At 35.5% G+C, this 17917-nt stretch overlaps 1 long non-coding RNA gene across 1 annotated transcript; it reads right to left on the reverse strand.

The window, feature by feature from the left end:
- Nucleotides 1–1695: 1695 nt before the first annotated feature.
- On the reverse strand, nt 1696–11880 carry LOC146438258 (uncharacterized). Its single transcript, XR_014852040.1, has 3 exons — nt 11714–11880; nt 11314–11471; nt 1696–1818 (listed from the first exon to the last, which is right to left on the reverse strand). It is a non-coding gene; the product is annotated as an uncharacterized LOC146438258 (long non-coding RNA).
- Between the last annotated feature and the right edge of the window lie 6037 nt (nt 11881–17917).

The following is a 17917-nucleotide window of genomic DNA, read 5'->3' on the forward strand; positions in this document are numbered from 1 at the left end:
ATCCTGCTTGGTAAAGCTTGCATCTGATGCTAAGCTTTATTTAAAAGTCTAAAACTGGAAGTAAGGAAATGTATGATATGAGATAACATAAATCAAAGTGTCTGTATGTGATACAGCCTATTAAGAGATAAGGAAAACAATATGTCAGTCAATAGACTGGGCACGAGATGCTTCCAGGGTTTTTTACAAGGACCTACACAGCAGTCATACTGTGAAAATTCACTCAGATATTCTAACCAGATGCAAATGTTATTTGTTCCAGCTAAGCACACTTTCCAAAGAAATCTTACTGAGCAATCATTGTAAACAAGATGCCTTTGGAGATGTTGAGAAAGCGCTAAAATGAATTTCCTGATAGATCAGATACTGTGGAAAAATACACTGTTAATAGAATGAAGCTGGTGTTGACACATGAATTTATTGTCCTAATAGAGAAATACATTGACAGTGAAAAAATGCATCAGCCTTCGCTTCACTTTGCAGCAAGAAATAAGATATTTTATTACTCTTGATACTGTGCAATAAATTATATGTAATATATCTGTCTTTCAAGCTCTTCTCTTTTTTCTTGCTTTCTGCTTCTGCTTATTATCTCTGTTTTTCCACATACATCCCAACATTGTATTGGCAAACTGTCATTGTGTTCATCAATTTTCTCTATCGGATAACTAGTTATCCAGTCTTAGAGCTTACCACCTTCTAATTTTAGAAGTATTAATGTCATGTAATACTATGAATGTATATACACATAATTTAATTGCAGACTGTGCAAAAAGAAAAATCTAGATATCCAGTTTTCATCTAGTCCTCTGAGCAAGCTTTTTTTCCCTGCTTTATAGTCTATTTTACAGATAGATCTACCTATTAGGCTTATAGATATATCTTTCAGTAAGCTATTTCTGACTGAACACTGAAATAATGGTGTTTAGCAAATATCTGTGCACAGATTTCGTCTGGCTTATTTGGGCTTTGCTGTAATTGAATGGAATCCAAATAAACTATTTGACTGGGATCCAGCAGTCTCTCTTGGCATCTTTCTGCATTGCTTTTAGCTTGGGCTTTTTGAAACATGGAGAGGAATCAGTTTCATGGAGATCTTCTAAGCTTAATGATTTTGGTTATTCCTTTAGCACATGAACCAAAATGTTATAATAATTCTCTTATAATTACTCACTCATCAGTATTCAGTCCATACCACCCATTCCTTCAGTACTGTGTTTTCAAGACAGAAGGCACCGGAGCAGATCTAAACAACACCAATCTAAGACTTTGTGCACCACATGGGTTCGTTTCTGCAATATCACATATTTTTCTCATAAACTGGTCATTGATGCTTTCCAAACCTCAACTGACCTCATTTCTGCTGTATGGGTAAGTCAATCCCCATAATATACTGTAAAAATCATACTTCAGTGGTGGAAAGTGTGTAACCATTGGCACTTTTCAGCAAGGTAAGAGTTATAATGTATCTTTCCTTTCACATTAGTGTTTCTGTGGACTGTAAGGACATAATCACAGTTCAATAGTGACCTTTTATTGCATCTCTTTATCAGTAATTATATTTTTTGAGCACAATAAACTAATTGCAGTAGTAAGAAACAACACAATAGAAGAATAAAAATAAAAGATTGCCATGATACATCTGGTTTATTATGTAAACAAAACAGCAAATCAATACAATATTTACTGAAGGTTACAAACAATCACTCCATTTTCCACTTTAGCAAAATCCCAGACTTAAAAAGAAGATCTTCTTCAAATGTTTTTCCTTTCTTCATTTCGAGGACTGTAAAGAATCCATGTGTCTGATGTAACTTGCTGCGGATAAAAGATCAAATATTTTGCACTCTGCAGATGGTGTTTTGCTGCTTTCATAAGCAGGTCACTAAGTAAATTCTGTTTGCATTTTCAAATGGACAACAATTGCCAGATGTTAAATTGATCTCTACAACTTTTCAAATAAATATTTCTTTTTGAAAACAGAAAAGGGAGAGATCTGATAACAACCACTCTGGTAACTCAAAACCAGCAATTTAAATAGGTTAATAAATACAGGTACCAAAAAAATGATAATATTTAAAATCACCATAGATAAAGGAATTAAAATATTTATTTTCTGTGTCGTAATAAGTTGTGAATCTTATTTCTGATTAACAAAACTTGGACCACAGAACTGAGGTCAGGTCACGTCAAATGTATGGAAGAAAAAGATTAGCAGACTTAATATTTCCTACTTCTTTTCCTCTAAAAGCTTGACTTGAGACATCAGTGATTTCATATATTTTAAATTTTTTCCATCTTTTTCACACTTACAACCCTAATAAATAAACTTTCCGTGCAAAATACATTGACCGAGTATGTTGCAGAAAGATGCCTACTGATCTGTCATTCACCTACAAATACATCTCCAGGTTCAATCTGTCAGCTGAGAAAAAATGGAGAGTAAGAATATACACAGGAGTATAACTCAAGATATTTAATTTAAGCTCTTTTTACTTTGGAAAAAGCCATGCTCAATTCCTTTTTATAGTAATTTAGAGATAAAATAACTTGAACAAAATTTTGACATCCCCCACTAAGAGAAAACAGTGGAATAAGGGAATCTACGCATTTGATGTAATCATGCCTGTTCAAATTTTATGAAGTAACCAATTAAACATCATCATCAGCTGGTCATGTGTAAAACAGGATAGACACAGCATTTGAACTTCCTTTTCAATTTTGAGCCAGAAATAAACACAGGATTTGTAAGAAAAAAAAGGACTTTATAATGATCAGAAAATGAAAGGTCTTGTCAGTAATGCTGACAAGATTAATTTAGCACAATACTATATATTAAGAGAAATTAATATCTGTTTCTCCTTTGCTCCTACTGTGTTAGTTAATATTATCTACAAATATTTCATACCTATCCTAAACTTAAAATCTACTGGGTTTACCACAATGCAGTAGAATTCAAGTGGATGATTGGAGACCCAAGGAGGCAGCTGCATAGAATAGTGTGATAGCTGCTAATGTGAACACTGAAATTACCAGCTCTGGATGGAAATAGCAAAAGTATTATATTTAGAGAAGTAGTTTAATTTGTCAAATCACTGTTCACTCTCACTATCCAGTTCAATGAAAATACTTTCATGTAGAAAGGCTATAAGATGAAACAAACAAAAATCCAAGCAAATCATAAACACAAGAAAGTAAATGCATGAGTGAACACACAAGAGAACCAAGTACTGAGAAAACCAGTTAATGGTTTTGCATATTTTCACATTTAAGTATCATCTTTCATTAGATTATATCACTGTTTAATAGGCAACTGAATTTTTGCTTTTGTCAGTGTAATTTTCTTCTCCTAAGTGAATGACTGTGCCATTAGACTCTTTTATTAGGTAACTGGCTAAATTACTCATGTTACTAATTAATGATTCAGGCTACCCTGTTCTGTTTGCATTAAACAAATACATTTAAGATTCTATACAGGGCAGGGCACTTGGTGAAAAATAACAAGGTAGACAATTTTCTAGTGATAATAAGGCATAAAAGAGTTTTAATTCTTAGGTAAAGGACCCTTAGATAAACGATGCTCAAAAGAAAAATGGCAAACAGTGACAACTAGAGCTTACTAAAATGCCTTCTGGAACAGTCCAGATTCCACTTACTATTTGCATCCTAACATTCAATGACGTAATTTAATGACCACTGGCACAACAAAACTGATAATATTTTTTTAAAATGTATTTTTTGCTGAAATGGTCTAATCTTCTTTTTCAACTTCTTTTATCACCACAACATCATTCCAGGGTCATCCAAAAATAGTTTGTTCTTCTGAAAACATTTTATCTTTGTTGATATTGTGAGTCATATATGGTTACCTAAACCAAGGCTTTAAAATGTTTTAGTACTTTTCAAAGTACCAAAAAATCCATAGAAGGTTGAAAGGTCCCCAAATGCCTTTCGATCATACACTAAGTAGTGCAGCATATTTTCAATGTTGAACCTGCCCTAATATCTGTTAAAGGACCTTCCAAAACACTTTTTTGTTTGTTTCTTATTTAAATAGTGACACTTAACGTGTATGCTCAGATGATCTGTACTGAATATTTAGTAATAGAATAAACAGCAGGCTGTATGTATCTTGGATATTTATTGCAGTATCTTACTGTATGATGGATGTCTTTAATGAAATAAGTCTGGCATCATTTTAGAGCTAAAAACCCTATTTCACAAGGGGAAAAAAAGGTTGACGTGGAAAGCATGGAAGTATTTATGTGAAAATACATAGGAACTCAATGCCTTGCAAAAATAGAGCTTATATGACCATTTTTCAGAATGGAACAACATAAAGAAGAGGCAAATTTTAATCTTGCTAATTTATAACTAGATCCTGTGTTAGCACAGTGTCTCTTACAGTCCCATTCATCACCACAAAATAGACACCATATTTAGGACAAAACTCCAGGATCTGTGTGTCTCCTCTGACCTGAAATCTTATTCTCTGCCTCTGTGACCTTCTCACAGTGGTCTAGTCATTAGCTAAATGTGAAATTGACTGAGCAATGCTCTTACAAACCCTTCAATAACTCCTAGTCTTTTCCCAGACACTGTTTGCAAAGTCACTCTGCTGATCCCAGACTATATTTTAACCAGCAGCACTGGCTGAGACCTTTCTGTGAAGCATCACCTCAGTGTCACTCCCTGTGTGGCTCTCCCCATCCACCTACCCAGGCTACATTCTCAGCCAGGCTTCATGTTTTGTCTCAAAAACTGCAGCACACAATTTTCTGGTGCTGACAAACCAGATGAATACTCTCCTATCCTTTCAAACTGCTCTGGTACCCAGCATTTGCTAGCTGGCTTGGTCCTGTACCTACTCCTTCATATCCATTCACCATGGACACCATCCACTCTGAACATACATTATGGTCTTTACTCTGACAGACCCTTCAGGATCTTTTTAATGGCAACCAACACCTTTTAAGTCAGTCCAAAATTCATTCAAAATTTCCTCAACTTCTAGAACCTACCAATTACTTTTTTACTTGCTTTGCAATTTGCTTTGAAGAGAGGATTGGATGAGATGATTCCATAATGCTCGCTCCAACATAGACACTTTATGATTCCAAATTTTCTAACAAACATTTTTGTGCTTTCTGTCCTACTGCTCTAACCAACCAATTATCCTCTCTTTAATTCTACTTAAACATCCCATTTTGTAACACCTACAAAAACTTAGTCTGGATTGTACTGACAATTATTTGCACAGTGAACCTCTACTGATTGATTCCATGTCCTCTGTACTCCCTATTTTCACACACTAACACTTAAAAAATGCTTCATTACAAACCCTGTGAAGCTCTGCTCCTCTACTGTTAGGCATGAAAGCCACATGTCAATAGCAAGAACTCCTGAACATTGTGACAACATAAATAATAAACAAAAATCAACTTCCAGAGTTAGGATGCTCACAATCTTGGCACAATAATTATTTTCTCTGGAATATTTTTTTCTTCTTTCCTAACGTTATTATTTTATTAAACACTACTTATTTTGAGGAATCGATGAATAACTAACCCTTTTCACACAGTATTTCTTTTTATCTCAGCAACAAAATATATTACTTTTATACCTTAATACCTGTGTTCAAGCAGTAGTTCCCAAGGTTTTCTTATTATAAACCACAATGCAGAAAAGGGATTTGGTATGGACCTCTTATACTATACGAAAAATCAGGTTTCATGAATGAGTGCAGTTTGCAACATTGTATTAGACCTTAGATAAGTCCACAACCTATTAAAACTCTGATGCACACATGACTATTTAAAAACATCCTAGACACTTTCAGTGACTGAGTTTGTGAGCCACAATTCTACAATGAATGTCCTGATGAGATGCTTTTATTCTCCCTGGAATTAGTTATCTATATACATGTAAAATATTTAAGCACAGTTTCCTTCAGAGTTAAGGTGACCCTTCGATATATGCTCCTTAACAACTAGTAATATTTGACATTTCGTCTCAAAGGGACAGACTGTATTTGCTAGCAACTGTAAAGCTAGTCTTGCAAGAGAAGGCCAACATACATCTTTGGTTTTGTTTCAGGAACCAAAACTTTGCAAATCCATGCTAAAATTAGAAACAATTTTAATTTCTCATTTTGTAGTTAATTGGGTCCTGAGAATTTCCATAACTAATCTGAAATATAGTATATTATGTCATAGAGAACACATTTGTTACAAAAACTTCTGCATGAGTAAATTATTGACATTGGCCCACTTCTGCCACAGTCCTGAATTAATTCTGAATAAATAGAATGTGCTTCTTCAAAGAAAATATAATCACAAAAGATTTCCAGAATGAGTAAAAGAAGTTAGAAACAAAAAAAAAAAACTCCTTCACATTATTGGAGAATACCAGCCAACTTATTCAGCCTGTTTTTCACAGAAAAGCTGAATTTTATTTATTTGGTCAGTGAAAGTCATGATGTGCTCTGTCATATCTACAACACTAATTTCAGGATTTCTACCCAAATCTGTTTTGTAACCAATGGGGAGCATTTTTTAAAACATCCCTGTAATTTACTAACCAACATAAGGCAATTTGCACTTCTAAATTACTTATACAGTTTTCTACTTCAAGCATTTAGCAAAACTATATAAATTGGCTTTTCACTTTAAAAAACCTATTTTCTTTGTCTTAAGCAAAGTTTCTTTATTCATACAATGGTTTTCAGTCCTTTAACTAATTTTCTCTCAAGGTAAAACATTTTTCATTTTAAATTATTGGAGTGGAAAATTGCACAGGTTTAAAAATTTATGAAAAAATATGTAAGAGCCTACAGTCTCATAAAATATGTATCATACAGCACCATATTTATTCTACCTACTTGTTAAATTTGCTTAAAGTGCCCACTGTGATTTGTTTGGCAGAACATACTTCTTTTTTCATAAAAGTCTTTTCTGTGTCTTACACAGTGTTATCTATTGTTTGAACTGCACCAGGAAAAAAGAAAACATAACATTTCTGATTTTTTTTCCTGTCCTTATTAACAGAGGTTAGCCAATATTGGGAATATAAAACAATATTTTTATGAAGCCATTGAGGAAAATTTAAGTCTAAAGAATACTTATTAAGCAATAAATATAAATAAATATAATAATATTAATCATATAAATATAGTTTCAACATTTAAGTGAAATATTCCATCAAAATATGGGAATCTGGAGTGAAAATATTAATTTTGTTTAGCAACGATATTCTTTCAGATCATCTTGTTTCAGTAACAAGCTTAAATATCAGAATATTTTACAATATCTCCTGCCAAATAACTTGCTGATAACATGTACACCTAACAGTGGAAAAATTTACAATATCAGCCACATAGCTTTAAGAGAAGATCTCTTTAGCCATGTTTGTTCAAGAATAAATAAATATTACTTATTCCTGAACTAGCTTGTAACATAAGCATAAAATAAAACAATAAAGATATAAATAAAGATTAAAATAAAGATTAATTGATTATTTTAAGATAAAGAAGTCCATACAGCTCTTTAGAATAGTTTTGAAGTCCTAAAAGAGGAGTGCATAGCTCTAGTTCATAGGCACATGTTAGATTAAATTCTTGTCAAGTAACTACTGAAATCCATATCATCCAGAACAAATTGATCTACCTGGATATCTGTCTCTGTCTATGCCCTGGGATTTTCTCCCCAGAATATATCTAGAAATCTTTAAGCTGCTCTATTTCTCCAGATTTTCAACTAGTTTAAAAAGCCTTATTGGTTGCTGCTCATTAACTTGATTGCTGGAGATTGTCTTTCTGCAGAGTCTTCTTCCTGGCAACCCCTCAAAACTTTTCCAAAGTTTCTCTAAACTTCAAACCTTTTTAGACCTAAAAGATAGTCTGTGGGTCCCTGAGGCTACAGGGCCTTTTTAAATAAGTTTTCAGATTCCTTGGTTTCTTTCTTCAGCATCAAGGACTACAGGACACAATGCTTGGTTGTCCTATACTCCAAAAGAAATACCTCTGTCCATGCATCCAGAGTGATAAGATTAGCTTGAGCACTCAGCAAAACATGATGAGTTTGTCCAAGTTCGACACTTTCAGAGAAATCCAAGGCTGTAGCAAATCCGTCTCTGATGAACAAACAGTGACAGCTTTTTTTCAAGTACTAACAATATAATTTCATTACTTTTAGTGACTAAATTGCTCCACCTGATGAAACAGATTACCTTGATTATGTTGACTTCATCTACAGAGATACTAAAATGTTAGAAAATAAAGGTACTCTTAGAATTTACTCGCTCTTTGTAGATGTTATTAAGTTATCTAATTCATTAAATAAATGTATGAATTAATAGGTATTTTTTCCCCCCTTTCTTGTAAAAATAACACCTAGGTTCCTTTTTCTTCACATATTAAATTTTGTTTTCCCCAGATTAGGAGTAATTTTCAGACTGTTGGGAACAGGTTTGATAAACAAAAATAAAGCATCATACTGGTATTAGATACTGTACTGTGAAGTAAAAACTGCTTTGCATTGCTGTAAACCCTAACACTTGTGCCAGGTATATTTAAGCCATCTTTTCTCATTCAGTGCTACTCCTAGGCACTGTGCTACACCTATATGCTTCCACTTAAATATGTGAATGCATTTAGTTTGCTTTGGGGGTCCATGGAAAACATATATTATTCTTCAAGACATCCTTTAGAGGTTTTCATTTTCTTTTGTTAGGACAATTGTCCTAGTTGTGTCTAAACTCAGAGTAGAGTGCAACCTTCAGCTCTTGTTCCCAGAAAACTGGACTGAGGAATTTACTGCAGCACACCACTGTGCATTCCCTTCCTCTCGTGCAGCCAGGCAGGAGGGACAACAGGATGCAACGGCCAGGATGCAGATCTCATCCCAACACACAGCCAACACATGGTTACAGTGCTTTCCAAGTTTCTCCACTTAAGCTGTATTCATAAAAGGCAATTTTGGTAGGGATTTCCCCTATTCACCAATATCTTGTTTGAGGATTCAGCTTAGACATCTAACCTTTACTTTTCATATGATAACCCTGCTTTCCTTCCCTTGGGAGACTCATTTAAGTGCACCATTAGGACTTGCACTAGAGTTCACAGCACACAGATCCACTGGGATCAATTATGGCATGAACAATGCTTAGATCTTAACAGGAATATTCTTATTTCAATTAAATAAGATATTCTCATAAGGATACAAATTTAAATTAAAATACAATGCAAAAAAGATATTCCTCAAATAAGAAAGTTAAGAAAATATTGATGATCAATATAAACACACAGAGGAGTCCATAATGTTTTCAATTGCTTCTTGAACTTAAACCTTTAAAAGAGAGAAAGAAGGTTTAAGAAGAAATGGCACTGATGCAATAAATAAGATCTCTACATCCATCAGAGCTAAGGAATAATTGAGCTTTCTGAGACTGATGCACACAAAAGGAACATAAGTACCATTAACTTATCTGTCAAAACTGAAATAAATCAAATTACAGTTACTTTTAAATGCCAGTTACTCTCTAAGTCTAGTTAAGCTTCAGTAGATTTGCAGGAAGAAATCATAATTAATGAATCTAAATTAAGAGCATTCCAATTAGGTAGAGTGGAATTTGATACTGAAAATCTTAAATGTCCAATAATGTCAAAATATTCTGAATTACCATCAAGCGTTTCTAAGCAACAATTAAATTAAAAGGGTAATGTCAGTGAAACTACAGAGAAGCCCAGAAGAAGGGCCAGCGGGATGCCACAGGAACCCATGTGGTGGTGACTATCTTTCTGTTTAATCTGTCTCTGTCTCTCTTTCTCTTCCCCCCACCTCTGTACCTCACATTTACTGTTGAATAAAATCTGTACTATTAACTTTGGCATATGGTCTCATTTGCACCTTAGCACAGGCAGAGGCGTCTTTTATTAATTGGCTCCTAACATTGTCTCACAAGTGGGTTCCTAACATTACCCTGGTGGATCATAACATTATCACTTCTACCATTAAGAAAAAAAATTTCAATCCTACAATCTTGAAATTCTTCAGATCATCTTCTGTCTTGTACAGAAGTCCAAGTCTTCTGTACTTCTAGTCTAGTCACTAGCAGATTCTGTCTTCTAGTACAGAATCTGTTTGTGTGTCCTAAAGCATGATGTTTGAGCTCAAAACAATGCACATCAGTTGAACAAGAGGAGAAAAAAAAAAAAACATGGATGGCCAGTAGGGTTTGAAATGTTTTTCCATTTGCACATATTTCCTCTGCTCCCTCTCAGTGATTTCTGTATCAATGCTTCTATCATCCCACCACAGAAGCCACCATCTTACAGCTGGATGGCCTTTAAATCACTGACTTTCAGAACTAACTCTCAAGGTACGTTAAATCCAGTATGGTTGATTGTTTCAACTAGAAACAATTTTCTTCTGGTGTAGAGCCAAGAAAGTGCACATGTCAGAAACAGCTAACTGCTACACCTAAAATGTACACTGTAAAAAAAACAGAGTATCCAACTTCCTAAATTCTCACTGTAATAAATGAGGAATATTAAAGCTGTAAAAATTTAAAACCATATAACTTCAGAAAATGTTACCAACATTATGTTAGCTGCAAACAGACTTTTGTATTATGATTCTCTGCTAACTGCTGCTTATAGGTGATAATCTTCTTCAAAAATGCATCATATAATTTCAGCAGGATGCTCTGCCCTGTAATGTGGTCAAATAACTTGAACAATGGTCTCATCCGTAGTCAATTCACCCTAGCATCTTTTACATATTATAGTGCTTATGCTTTACAGAAAACAAAGTAAACATCCATACTATTATATCTTTTGCAGAGTGGCCAAAAATTACTCAGATGACTGTAAAGCTTCATTAGTTAAATTCAATCTGCCAACGTGACTTTGGCAAAAATAGTAAACCAGGGAAACCACTGTGCAGCAATGAACAGACACTCCAAAAATATTCAGTAGTTTCTATCTTCTCTAGTAAAAGATGTAAGTCTGCCCACCATTGGGTTCTTCAACAAGGGTCCAACAGCAGCGAACAGCTTTGGGGGTGATGTGAGTAGGGAGGCAGTGGGAACGAAGAGGAGGAGGAGGAGGAGTTGGAGTGAGCGTGCCCTTTCCTCCCTTGAACTTTCTCAAGGTGTAAATAATCCTGCTCCTTTGCCTACTTCTGGGCCTGATGTAATTCCCTTTCCACCATATAACTAAAGTCAATGACTCTTCCTAGAGGGTTTTTTCAGATGCTCCATTTCCTTTTCCAGCCTGCTAGCTTTTGGTTTGTCTTTCTTCAGTTGGTTTCTCACCTCTCAGAGGTGTTCTCATTGACCTTTTCTTGCACTTGAAGCCATTGCTCACATGCTCTGCAACACTTGCACATCAACACTTTCTGGTGTCTGACAACTTCCAGGGCCCAGGTGGGAAAAGGATTAATCAGACCTTGGTGATGGTACACTTACATCTTCTGCCTGTTCAGAGTTAAAGAAAACAAATTGACAAAACTTGGGAAATTAACTCAAAACAGGAGATAGTGCCAGTGGCAGCATTATGTATAATCAGAAGAGGACTGTCACCAACTTGACATCAGATTATAAAACAATTTGCAAAAACTCTAAATTAGACCTTATTAATGAGAAAGTCTTATTTTGCACTAGCGTGTAATACAATCCTAACAGAAGGACTGTCATTTAAAATCTTTGTTTTCACATGCCTTCCCCCCAAAGCTTTTGATGGCTTCTAGATAGAGTAAATCCTGTTCCTTGTCCCAGAGCTCATTGGAGAACACTGGTCCTTCCTGCAGCCTCCAGCTCCCCAGCACCCCAATGGCTGCTCCATGGCCCAGGGGGCTGTGACAGACAGGACTTGCTGGTGTTGCCAGATGCCACCTGTAAAAAAGAGGAGCCAAGCTTCTAGAGCACAGCTGCCTACAGGGTGAGTCACAATCAGCAGTTCCACCAGCACCACCCTGGACCCCTGGGCGTGTCTGTTGGGTCTCCACACTCCCCTCAGTGTGCCTTTCGGGGTGCATGACACCTCTCAATGTGATTTTCTGTGCATCACACACTTCCAGATGTACCTTTTGGCTTCTACCCATACCCCACTCCTAGTTTCTGCAATAATGTTGATCATAACTTGATAAAACATGAAGCTTTTTCATGTTTAGCTAAAGTTCCAACCCTGGGTTTCTGCATGAAAAGAAAAATTGTGGGCTGAAGACCTTTCCTCTGCCTACTCCCGATGACACATGTAAGAAGAGCAATATCTCTAGACATTTACTGCTTATCTCCAGTTCTCTCCACATTTTTAGTATTTACAAGGATTATTGCATGGATTAAAATATGTGATACATAATGTGTTAAAAATGAGTCAATATATTCTTCCCAGTAAAATTGTAACTGAATACAAAGCAAACAATATGTTTTATAAAAATATTAAATTGGTCAATCTTAGTTTTTCATACCTATGGGCTTTATTATATATGCCTTTCTACAGATTCACAGTACCTTGCATTAGCATCAATATTTCTGGAGAGGATACCAAAATTAAGGTCTCTGAAACATGATATTAAGTGAAAGGTGCTGGCAGCAAAAATAGCCTCTATCATATTAAAGAAAATATGGTTTTAGAGCAGGTGTGAAAGTCCTCACTTGTAAGATGCTTATAGAATAGATAAGCCTGTAGATGCTGCATCAGATGCTTGGACACACAAAGAAATTACCTCTAAAATTGACAGACAATCCACACAGTAAGAGTTATGTGTATGAAAATGTGACAGATGTATGATCAATATGGTTAGGAGGTAGGATACTGTTTTTATTTCTCCTATTTTGGAAAGAACTGTAGCAGGAATTTTAAAATACAGATTATTCATCTCTGTACAAGGAATTCCCACAGGCTTCAATCAGTAACATATTTTTGGGTTTTTTTATTAAATTAAATATGGTTTTCTCATGCTTGTAATGACAAAATAGCTGTAAAATCAATTTAGTGAGTATCTTTTCCATAGCACAGGAAGACAGAAAAATATATATGGCATGTAAGATATATAAGAAAGTTTAAAAGGGGACAAAAGTTTCAGTAAGAAGGAAGAAACTTTCTTAGATTTAGAGGGTTTTTAGGCAAAAGTAATTAACTGATAATAAACATTGAATGTTTGAGGAAGTGCTGAGACAAATGGCATAAGAGCAGATGTATTGCTCCACAACCACCAGAAACTGAGGAAACAAAACATTGTCTCTATTTTTTTCTTTTTTTGGCTCTTGTAGGAGCTGCAAGTGTTATGAAATGCCAAGGTTCACCAATTCCCTAAGATCCTTTGAAATATCACAGACACAGGCTGACTCTGCCTTTTAAGGGAAGTATGTTCTACTGCATTTCATTTATTTTTTATTCTGCAACTGACAGAAGTTCACTGGCCTTTCCAATTGCAAGAGAAGTGATAACAATGCATCTAAAGGGTGTGCTTGTAGAGAGATTGAGTAAAGACTAATGACCACAGGGGAGTGCTATAGATAAAAGCTGAAAATAATTAGTTCTTGTGTAGATTGAAACAAGTTTTAAAGTAATTTTCATGTCTCTAATTATTCTAATTAATTACATTTATGAAATCTAAAAATTTGTATAATATTATATTCAGAAAGAAAGATGCCTTTATTCAAAATCACTTAACTTCTAAAAGAATAAATGTGACCCTTCAGTAACAAAAAAAAAAAAAAATCTCTGCTTGAAAATAATTTCTTCTACACTGGTTAAAATTTGAAAGAAACCCCAAACTACATAGCTGATCCTCAAAATTTATTTGTTTATTTTTAAATAATGTTTTTAGTGTGGTAGATGCTCATCAACACTCATAGTCTTTTAGTGGAGGGGAAAGAGGAACAGAGTTTCAGTGGGTCTCAGTTAACATAGGAACACAAAACATTGATTTTGACACATGTTCTAATGATCACTCATTCTTGAATTCTATTAAGCAGAAATTTCTAAAAAGGCACTCCTAAACTATAGATGGAATTGATTCAATAACAGACATTCACCCACTGGCTCAGCTGCACACCCTCAAGCTCAACAACTTCTTTTCTCCCATCTGCTAATATGACTAGATAGAAATCAGTGATTAAATGATCATGTGAAAAATGAACCCAAAAGGAAGAACTTGCAACACACACAAAAAAGCCTGCATGTGCATCCTTGGGGTAAGAGCTTTTCCAGTCTAAATTTGGCTGAAACTGGAATACATGTTAAAAGATCAAATAAGGTTATTTAAAAGCCTCTCAAAATTAAATCTGAGCAAGAATGAGGTTGCAAAAACAACACAAAAACTAAATTCCAGCTGATGGCTTACAACTTAACTTTTTTAGACATAAGAATGTATTTTTCTCAGCCTGTATACTAGAAACAATACTGGCCTTCATGGAAAAGATGCATGTGTCTTCAGGACATTCATTGGCCTCAATTCTTCTTCCACGTTAAATTCAGATCAAATCTGCGAACCCATCTCTGTCTGTACTTTACACTGTCACAGCCTCCTACATCTAGCTCTGTAGTTTTCTTTTCCTTATATTTACAAATGTTTTACACATATAATGTGTGTATATATATTGTGTATATTTGTATGTGTATTTGTCCTTTTGTGTGTTCATCTACTCATACTTGTGCTCTCAAAATGTCGTGCTCTATTTCAGATTCTGAGAGTAGTTTAGAATTTATAAGAATAACAAATAAGGCATACGTCATCCATATAAACTTCCAAATATACATTTGAAAGCATTAGGAGCCCTGCATTGTCTGAATAAATAGATGTGGGAAAATAGTTAAATGTTGACATATTTTCACAAACGTAACTTTTAGTAAATTTCTATTCAGCTTTTTCAGACCTGGACTCATTACATCTTTCATTTCAGTCCATCTAAATGACATCTATATGTGTATTTCCAGGCAGTCCTGGAAGCTCAGTCTCTAGTCAGGGCTTGATCCTCACCACTGCAGCAGGAAGACTGAAAATCATAACTCTCAGACTTAAGTGGATCTCTCATGGCTTGTATATACTAAGGATTTATTCACGCTATGAAGTAAGAACATTCAATTCTTCTCTCTTCAGCAGAGAGAGATGGAAATCCTAAAAATCACAGCTTGAATCAGAGGGAACATTGAGATAACTTTGACTCCCTGTGAAAGGGGTCAGGAAAAAATCTAAGGTTACAAAATATCTCACAGAACAAAAATGCCCAATCTCCACCATCTCTTTTTTTCTTTGGAGATGGATGGGTAGGAAAAGTCCCTTAAGAAATGAAAGCTGCAATTTTAAATACTGCAAGATGTGATCAAAATACAATATTGCTTTGTATTTAAGCAATAATTAACTTGTGCATTTCAAGGACGCAATAAGTAGGATAACAGGCAGGATTCAGATTTCAGCACTACATTAAGTAGGAATAGAATTAAACTTTCTTTCTACTCTAAAAATAAGCAAAAACGGTTTATTTCATAAAAAGTAACAAACCCAAAAGACTTATGGATGTTTTTGATTTTTTTTGTCTTTAAAAGATCCCCAAATATTGAAACAGAACTTTTCCAGTGGAAAATAATTTTGACTGAAATGCAAAGATAAATTTTAGTACTTCTGTTAGTAAGAGACATACTACTCAGTATAAAAAAAGTACTTTTGCTGTAGCACAATAAAAGATGATTACGAAAGGGGAAATATATGCAAGCCATAAGTAAAAACTTCCTGATACTTATATACATTATTCATAGCACTGATATGAGTATTCAAACTAGCCTCGCTTCTTGTATGACTCAGGGTAGCAACTTTCCACCAGTTATCTCATTATTGATCAAAAATCTTTTGTTTGGTTGAAATACATTTTTGAAAAAAAGTCATCTACCCTCATTAACAAAAGACAAAATTCATTTCCTTTTGGTGTTTCTCCAGTGACTAATCTCCTCACTGTTAAAATTTATGCTCAATTTATACCTCAGATTTAGGACTCTGTAGTACACAGCATTTTCCCCTAATAAAAAGTATTCAATAGGAAATCACATCTCAAGTTTATTCTAATAAAACAATCAGATGTAGGTCTTTAACAGCAAAATATTATCACTTGTTAAGAAATACTAACAAAGGTATCGGAAAGCCAAAAATTACCAACCATGAGAAGATATTTTCAAAGGCCAAAACCAGCAATTAATCTCCTTTGAAATGCAAAAGACAGAAGTAAGGGTGATCAACAAGTTTTACAGGAAAATTCCATTTTTCCAGAGATGATCACTAATCCTCCACCAGTTCACAATGACCTTTTACACAATTAGGTCTCTATAAAGTGCTACCAGTTAAAGTAGCTTGCACAGCCCCTGGGTGGGGGCATTACTTTTGCCCTTTCTGCTACGCTGTTTCTATACTGTCCGAAAAAAGCATTCCATACAAGTTTCTTATTAAGTCCAAAAGGAAGCTTCAAAAGAGAGCAGCTGTATGCATTGCACTGACTTCCGTGCATTATTTCATTGATTTTCATTTTGTAAGAGCTACAGATGTCATCCATCTGGACTTCTTCAAGGCCTTTTACACAGTCCTCTAAATCCTTCTATGTAAATTGGAAAGTTATAGATTTGATAGGTGGACTGCTCAGTGGATAAGGAATTGGTTGGTTGTTCACATCCACAGGGCAGGGGATGTTCTGATGGAGACCAGCGATAAGTGGTGTCCCTCAGGGATCCATATTTTGACCAGGACAGTTTAATATACTCACCAATTATAGAGACTAGGATTGAGTCCACCCTCAGCAATTTGCAGTTGACACCAAGCTGAGTGGCTCTGTTGGCACACCTGAAGGACAGGGTGCCACCCAGAGGGACCTGGACAGGCTCAACAATCTCATGAGGTTCAACAAAGCCAAGTGCAAGGTGCTGCACCTGGGTCAAGTCAACCCCTGTCATCAGCACAGGCTGGGGGATGAACAGATCAAGAGCTGCTCTGCCAAGAAGTACTTGAAGGTGAAAAACTGGACATGAGCCAACAACATGTGCTTGTTGGCCAGCTGTGTCCTGGGCTACCTCAAAAGCAGCATGGCCAGCAAGTCGAGGGAGGTGATTCTGCCACTCTACTCTGATGTGACCTCACCCTGAGTGCTGCAAGTAGTTCCGGGGCCTCGAATACAAAAAGGACATGGACCTTCTGGAGCAGGTCCAGAGGAGGGCCATGAACAGGATGGGATGGCTGGAACACCTGTCCTATGAGGAAAGGCTGAGAGACATGGGGCTCATCCTGGAGAAAACTCCAAGGAGACTTTATTGTGGTTTTTCAGTACTTGAAGGTGGCTTACAAGAAAGATGGGAACAAACTTTATAGCAGGGTCTGTTGGGATAGGATATGGGACAATGGTTTTAAACTGAAGAAGGGTTGATTTAGATTGGATCTACATAAAACATGTTTTACATTCAGGGTGGTAAAACACTGGAACATGTTGCCCAGAGAAGTGGCGGATGCCCAATCCCTGGAAACATTCAAGGCCAAGGTTATTCGGGGCTCTGAGCAATGTGATGGTTGAAGATGTCCCTGCTCATTACAGGGAGAATTGGATAAGATGACCTTGAAATGTCCCTTCCAACTCAAAGTATATCATGGTTCTTCACTTCCAAACTAAAAAATGTATCACTTTAATTTGTGCCTGGAGTTTAATATTCTCAGGTGTGCCATGTTCACTTTAAAAACTCTTGATAATTCCTACTGGTCTTGACAACTTATTCATTTTTATCACCATCGCATTTCAAATTTTTTGCATATGTCCCATTTTAATTTCAGAAATTCTTTTCTCAAAATTTATGTATTCTTGAACAAGAAACCTTAAACTGAAAATTAGATTATTAAGTATGTTTAGGTATCTACGTATTGTGAATAATTCCAAAGAGTTTTGC

This window comes from Lichenostomus cassidix, chromosome 4 (genome assembly GCF_008360975.1).
Source record: "Lichenostomus cassidix isolate B80296 chromosome 4, HeHo_3.0, whole genome shotgun sequence".
In the NCBI taxonomy this organism is placed as follows: domain Eukaryota; kingdom Metazoa; phylum Chordata; class Aves; order Passeriformes; family Meliphagidae; genus Lichenostomus; species Lichenostomus cassidix.